Raw genomic sequence first — 7,947 nt, forward strand, 5'->3', positions numbered from 1 at the left:
AAGAAATGCAAGGTGAACTAAACATGGCTATTTCTGAGAATGCAACCTTAAAGGAATCCAATGCTACTATTTCCAAGGAACTCACTGAGTCAAAGGAAATACTTGTCAAATTCAATAAGAGTACTGTTAAGCTAGAACAAAAGCTTGAATCAGCAAAACCGGTAAAGAATACCACTGGACTTGGTTTTTCTGGTTATAAGGAAGGTGAGACCTCTGGAATAAAAGATGGAGCATCAAAGAAGCAACCGGCACCAAAGGATAAAGGTAAGCAAAATTTTAAACTCGATTGCTTTAATTGTCTCAAGGAAGGACATACTGCTAATGTGTGTAGAAATAAGGCTTACAATAATTTTCCTTATTTTCTAAACAATAAGCCTAGATACAATAGATTCAATGGTAACTGTTATGCATGCAACAAGTTTGGGCATAGAGCATTTGAATGCAGGTCTGTTATACACAACATTGGGAGATATCCTCAAAGGAGTCAAGGATTTTTTCTTGAATCCTCTGTGAACCGGAATCCAAACCGGTATAATGCCTATGACCATCAGTCAGGTGGTGGTGGCTATCAAGCGGCAACCGGTTGGAGAGAAACCTGTTTGATCTCTCATAGTAGTGATCACATTACTGCAACATGTAGAAGAAGAATGGAAACATGAATAATGGACCATGGAGAGCACCTGGAATGGTTTGCTATCATTGCAACAAACCGGGTCACACAGCTAGAATCTATAGGATGAGGAAAAACATATCGGATGACATACCAGTCACTCCAGAAGGAAAGATTGATGTTGAAACTATTCAAACGGACATGAAGAAAACCTGGAAAAATAAACCAGAAGTAGTATCACAAAAAGAACCTGTTTCTGCACCTAGTGTGGAAATCTCTGAACTGGTAAACTAAGCTTCAGAAAAGCTTAGGGGGAGCGAATCGGTGAAATATTTTGAATCCCCGATTTATATCGGTAAAAGACCTTAACCGATATGTGTTAACTTGTCAATCGGCAGAAGACTGAAAATGGTAAAAGGCAAAATTAGGGTTTATGCCCTAACGGTGGAGCATTTATTGTGGTAGGTGAAGAATTCGTTTAAATGGGATTTTCAAGTCATTTTCACTTATCAATTTGTGAGCAAAGAAATTTTCAAGTGCAGAGCGACCAAAGGCAATTCATTTTACGATTCAAAGAGATTTCAAAACCTTGAAGTAGAATCTGAAGATAGTATCAATCAGTCAAGTGAAGAACACTAAGCGGTGTTCCAAGCGACCGAAGTGGTGTGTTGCTAGCTACAGTGTCAAAGCCCTAAATCTTGATTCGTGAAGGTATTTTTTGAGTTTCTTTGTTTATCATGGATTCTGCATCGCACTCCAGTTCTAGTGCACCTATTGATTCAACGGATTTCATACAAAGGAAGATGAAATACAATGACCTATCCCAGATACCCGTTGGTGTTATAGTTGAGGAAGGTATTTTAGATTATATTGATTGCAAAATAGAAGACCTAGGATCCTTAGTGATCCATTCTCAATTAGGTTTATTCTGTAGGGATGACAAGAAGATCAAACTGGAATACAACATCCTGGAAAGAAAGAAACTTCACAATGCGGTCTATTTTCTTGAAGAATTCACAGAAGATCACATCCGCATCATCCTAAGTAGAGTGCACGGTGACAAAATATATCTTGAGCGGATACATGACATCACACCATAAGCGATTCATGTCGTCACCAGTTTCTGTAACGTTGGAGAAGTGCCAACCCTAAGGAAAGTCATTAAGATAGAAATGACCAAGCTCACTGGTTCTGTGAGTGACCAACGGGGAATGATCGTCAACACCATCAAGGATGATTTGGTCAAGTATGCCTACATGGTGATCAGATACCGGACATTCTATGCCAGCAAAATTAACTTTGTCTATGCTGTTGTAGTTAATGCTGCCTACAAAAAGATCATGGAATATGCCTCATTTGATCTATGCACCTATATGCAGAGGCAACTTCTGGTAAATCTGAAGTCTATCAAACAAGACAATTCCTTAAGATTTAAATTTGGACAACTATTGGTAGGTTTGTTTTTCTACTTTCAAGGCTATTTTCTGGGAGTCAGTGATATTCAATGGTCTGCTGACCAACCAGTTACCAAGCAAATCAGATAAAGTCTTCAAGCGGTGGGAACCGGTTATCCTGAAGTCTTAAACAAATACTTTGATGAATTCAAGCGGAAGATGAGCCAGAGGATGAGGATATCTGGCGATATTGTCAAGAAGTATGAAGAGGACATCTACTTTACCATCAAAGTAGATGAGTGCATAATGGAGGTTGTAGAACCCAAAAAAGAAAAAGTTGAACCCATGGGATATGAGGTAATGTATGACATGCTAGATGGGTATGCCTCTACCCTACTTGCCTCGCCTCTTGATCCAAAGAAGAAGAGAACCAGCACCTACTTGGAAAGGGTAACACCAATTGAAGAACCTTCAATGAAGAAGGGAAAGGCAGTGCCATCGGTATCGGCACCGGTTACTTCAGCAAGTCCTAAAGTGACCAAGCGGTCAACTGCCAAGAAGAAACCGGAAGTTGCACCCACCAAAGTTTTTGAAAGAAAGCGGAAAATTAAGAGCAACTCACCAGATTCTGAGGATACAGAACCTAAAGTGCAGCCTAAAAAGACTAGGCAAACAAGGAAGAAGGCAAAGACAACTAACAATGAACCGGCATCGTCAGCACCGGTAAATATAGATATCTCCTCTTACAAACCATCGACACATTGTCAAAGGACTATCAAGAATGTTAGGAGAAAAGTGCTAAGTGATTTAATAGATCATTTTGATTATTTTAATGATAATGAAAAGGAGGAAGTTGAACAGGAAGTTATTCTATATCTATGTATTAATGACCAGTCGCCATCAGAAATTAGATCTCTGACACCATATTCTTTATACAATTCTTTAGATAACAAATGGCACATTGCCATAGAAAAGGAATAGGAAATAAGAGAGGAAATCTTTGCACAATATTTTCTTGATGTGTCAAATTCAAAGCTCTATGAAGTTATGGATAAATACAAAGGCCTCTTCTTCATGAGAAGAAGAAGACTCTTGTTACTGGAAGGCAAAGTTTCTGAAGTGGTGAAAGATACACACTCCCATGCCAAATCCACTTTGAGGTTGCACCAAGTGTCTGAAGCCAACAAGAAGGCTGAACAAGAACCAGAACCCAGAAAATCGGATGAGGTATATGACAGTGAAGGAGAACCGGTTACTGAATAGATGGACACTATTGACGTTGATGCTTTGGATGGTGAAAATGTCACTCTGGATGCAGCAAAGGAAAAGGTGGATAAAGAGAGAGTGGAAAAGGAAAAATAGGACAAAGAAAAGGATGATAAAGTGCAAGTGGAGAAAGAGAAAAAGAATCAAGAGGAAGAGAAGAGGAGAAAAAGAAACAAGAAGAGGAGAAGAGAAAAGAAGAAGAGAAAAGGAAACAGGAAGAGGAGAAGAGGAAATAGGAAGAGGAGAAGAGGAAATGGGAAGAGGAGAAGAAGAAAAAGGAAGAGGAGAAGAGGAAACAGGAAGAGGAGGAGAAGAAAGAAGAAGAGAAGAAAAAGGAAGAAGAAAGGAAGAAGGATGAAAAGAAGAAAAAGAAAGAGGCAGAGGAACAAAAGAAGGCAGAAGAGGGAAAGCAAAGAGCCTAAGCGAAGAAGGAAGTGGCAAAGAGCACACATGTGGAGACAACAAAGGCAACTGGTAGTCAAGCCAAACTGGTTGACATTTCCAGTCCTATTGACCTCCAATCTGCAAATGAATCAGAGCTTCTCCAAAGCATTAAGCTTGCGCAAGAGCAACTGGAAGCATTAAGGAGAAAAAAGGAGCAAGATGTTATTCAAACTGATTTTGAAACTCTTACCAGTTTGATTCTTGGTACTAACCTCCCCAGTATCGATTCCTCTTTGGCCCAACTAAAACTTCTATGTACAGTTGTGTAAGACCAAGTACAATGCCTGCAAGAGGTGGCTGAAGCTAATGCACAGAAAAAGCATCAAAAGGAACTAAACACTACCTTAGTGAAGAAACTGAACAAGCTTCGGTCTAAACTTCAGAAAGAATAGAAGGACATAAGAGATGCTATGGATGAGGGAAAATTGTTTCTCAGTAGGATAAGCCAACCCCATCTATTTTGTGATGATGTGCTTGCACAGAAGGAAAAACTGCAATCTGACTTGTAGGCATTTATAAGCACCTTTAAGACACCCTATGATTCCTTCACTACATATGGGCAAACTGTTCACCGGTTTCAGCTCCAGTCCGCCAAAATTGAAGTAGAGATTTGCAACTAAATGAGAGATTTGCAGGAACTTCAACTGGGTCTACTACCCAAACTGCAAATACTTCAGAAATGCTATCTCAATCTGGATGCCTTAATGGTCACTCAAGAGATGAGCACAGTTGATGCCATGGAAGAACAGGTATCCCAGATGCAAACAAAAAGTGAGGTGGCTACCTCATTACTTGAATCATTGTCTTTATCCATGAAGACCCTTATGTGGGATTTTAAATCGGTTTTTGATAAGTTTCACTCATTATTGTCATAAACATTTATTTAATGATAATGAGAAACAAGGGTTATTCGACAGTACTTTGTCATTGTTGGCAAAGGGGGAGTAGTATTTTGTATTTTAAAATTTTGATGAATGTATACTTTCATGTTATCTCTTTAAGGGAGTAGTATACATTGTATTTTCTGCAAAAAGGGATAGTGTATATGCTTAGGGGGAGTAATTTTGATTATGACATTTTTTTTTGTAAAATACTTAAATGTCAAAATTTTCCTAAGTGTTGCCATCAATGCCAAAGGGGGAGATTGTTGGCATTTTTTATAATGATGTTGTGATTGTCATTGATGGACACACACTTGCTTTGAGATCACTTTTTGTATGTATGAGTTATGCTCAACTGGTAATTTGTTCCAACCGATATTATGTATTATAGTCTTTAGACTATCGGTGTTTTGTAGAAAGTGTTTCCAATCTCAAGCGGTATGAAGACCCAAAGCGGTATGTAGACCTCAAGCGATTCGAGGATCCCATAGTAGTTGTTATCATTTTTCCCAGTCTTCATTTTGACAAACTGGTAATTGGTAAAATGTGTGAACCGGTAATCGGTTAAATGTATGAACCGGTATTACTCTGTGATGAGTTACCAACTGGTATTTCTGTGATGAGTTATCATCCATCGACACTTTGGCGGTGATTTTGTGTCGTGTTACAAAATGTGTCTAGATGCACTGAACCTAGGAACTTGCAATGTGATCCTATTGGACCAACATGAAATCAGATTCCTTTATAAGGACATCATGTCTAAGGTTTTAGGTGTTGTTAGGGTTTTAGGTAGTTGGTGAGGTTTTTGTATGTGCGATCACAGAAGAGAAGATTTGGTCTATGTGAAGAAACAGAGTGTGGAGATAATGAAGACTGAAGTAATGCTAAATGTGCATTAACAATGAGCTATCAAGGATCTAACCAAGCATATTGTGCTAGTATTTAGATCACTCACTTGTTGATTACTCACATCTTCGACAAGTCTGAAACCCTTAACTGGGTAGGCTTGGCAAAGTCTTTGTAAATCCTCTAACAAGGTGGTTCACAACTGTGGATCTGAAATCCTCTCACAAGGTAGTCTTTAATCAGACTTATCTCCTAATAGAGATTGAGATTCCTAATAGGATCTGTTCTGGTGAAGAACATTGTATGACCTTAACCGGTCTGGTTACTATTCTGCAGATAGTTACTTGTGAGTTTCATCTCACTGTGGTTTTTCCCATTTGGGTTTCCACGTCAAAATCTCTTGTGTTATGGTGATTGTGCTCTTGTGGGTGAATGCTTTATTTGTTGTTTGATTTGCATTTGTCTTAACTGGTTTGTTAGTAAATCTGTTATACCAGTTAACTGCTAAATTGTTTAAGTGTTTGAGTTAAGTAATTTTTGGTATACTAATTCACCCCCCCTCTTAGTATTCATCACCTGGCACCGTCATGTTTCGGTGGGTGCATTTCTGTTTGAAAAGATTTTCTAGCAGCCTGTCTGCGGTTAGCGAAGTCTTTTCGGTTCATGACAGTATGAAGATCGTTGCAGGCAAGGAGTGAAGTCTCGGGACCGTTTTTCTAGGTGTGATTTTCAGTGCAACACGACATGGTTTTCTGTTCAAGAGTGGTTATGCCTTTTTTGGCATGTTTGGGAGCTATTTTCCAGAATCAAGGGCTCTATTTATGCTTGTTTTTTCCCTGTTAATGGGAGTTCAAAACTTTTGAAGAACAATTAAGTTTACTTAGTAGGGATTTTAGCCTTTTAAAACTATTACTGTTTTCTGGAGAAGGTTATTCAAATTGTGCCTACAGCCTTTATGATACTTCTTTTAGTATGTTTTGATGGTATTTTATGTGTTGTTCTATTAGAATTCCAATAACTTTGGGAATACATCTATCTAATATTTTGCCAATTAAACTATGTTTTGCACTTATTATCTGCTAAATGCATGATCAATATTTCCTTATGTTGCAAAGAAATTTAATTGTATCTTGGTTATGTTCCTGATTCAGACTTGAAGATTGTTGAATGGGCTTATGAAAATCATATGTATTTGGGTTTTTTATGCTCATGTCTTTAAAAAAATGCTCTGGTGTATCCCCTCAATAGTTTAGATTTACTGTTCTTAAAGTTTCCTTCTTTCCCCTTTTCCTCAAAACCCATAAGGAAGAGTCGGCTTCTCAATCCCAGAGGTTATTCAGTGGAACCCGCGCAACAAGTCCCCCATCACTGAATTTCCCTTAAGGTTGTTCGTTTCCAAGGTAAAATTTAGAGTCAACAGGTTTGAAACCAAATTTGCATCAAAGACCTTAGCAGAGGGGTAGGATTGGAATAAAAATTCTTTTCAAAGTATAAGGAGACCTCAACCAAAGGACTCTCAACCGTATCAAGTTTTTTCCTAGCCTTGCAAGTTTGACCAACCATAATAGTGTTGCTCTTTCTAGTAGAATCCAACATTACCATGATAATGAGGCTAGGGGAAATAAAAAGATTGTTTTCAAAGGAAGGGATTTCAAAAATAGCTTGTTCATTGCACTAGGAACCCAAAGCCTTACCCTTGAGGTTGTTTCTAGTATAACACCATCTTTGACATCAAGAAGGGAAATTAGGCATCCCATAAAATCCATCCAAGATTAGTATGTGTATCCAGTATCTATTGTTTCTTCACAAATAGCTGACAATATGCCAATACAAACACATACTACTATGCCAAAAAGCAAAATCAGACACAATTTATTTCCCAGAATTAAAACCTTAAAGGAAAGAGATTGCAATTTTAGATCTTGCTACATCAAACAGTTTCAACAACATGCATAGAGATTCAACAATATAGAAAAATAAAATATAAGAAATGAGACAAAATATATGTTGGGATCCAAGAACACTGAAAGGGGGGTGAATCAGTGTTTTGCTGGTATGATAAGATTTTATCCTTTTATACCATACACATATAAACCGGTAAACAAATAAACATATAACTTGAAGCAAACAAACCATCCACATGAATGAACACCATAACACACAGAATTTATACGTGGAAAACCTCAAAGAGAAAAACCACAGTGGGATTTGTGACCCACAATATCAATTCACTGGCCATATGAAAGGATATTACATAAGATGGGGGCCTACAGATGTAGGAAGGCACACTACCTAGAGCACACTGCTCACCACAAAAAGAGTCTCACTGACTACAAGCTTCTGCTGAAATAAAACAATGAAAAATGAACTCACAAAATGCATCTGCTATGCCAACCAAAGTTTTGGTTCTAGCTCTGCTTTGTACCGATTCATAAACCCTTAACACTACTACCGGTATCTCTTCTCCTCCAAGAATGCTTTCCGAACTATCTACAGATCATTGCAT

This window comes from Cryptomeria japonica, chromosome 3 (genome assembly GCF_030272615.1).
Source record: "Cryptomeria japonica chromosome 3, Sugi_1.0, whole genome shotgun sequence".
In the NCBI taxonomy this organism is placed as follows: domain Eukaryota; kingdom Viridiplantae; phylum Streptophyta; class Pinopsida; order Cupressales; family Cupressaceae; genus Cryptomeria; species Cryptomeria japonica.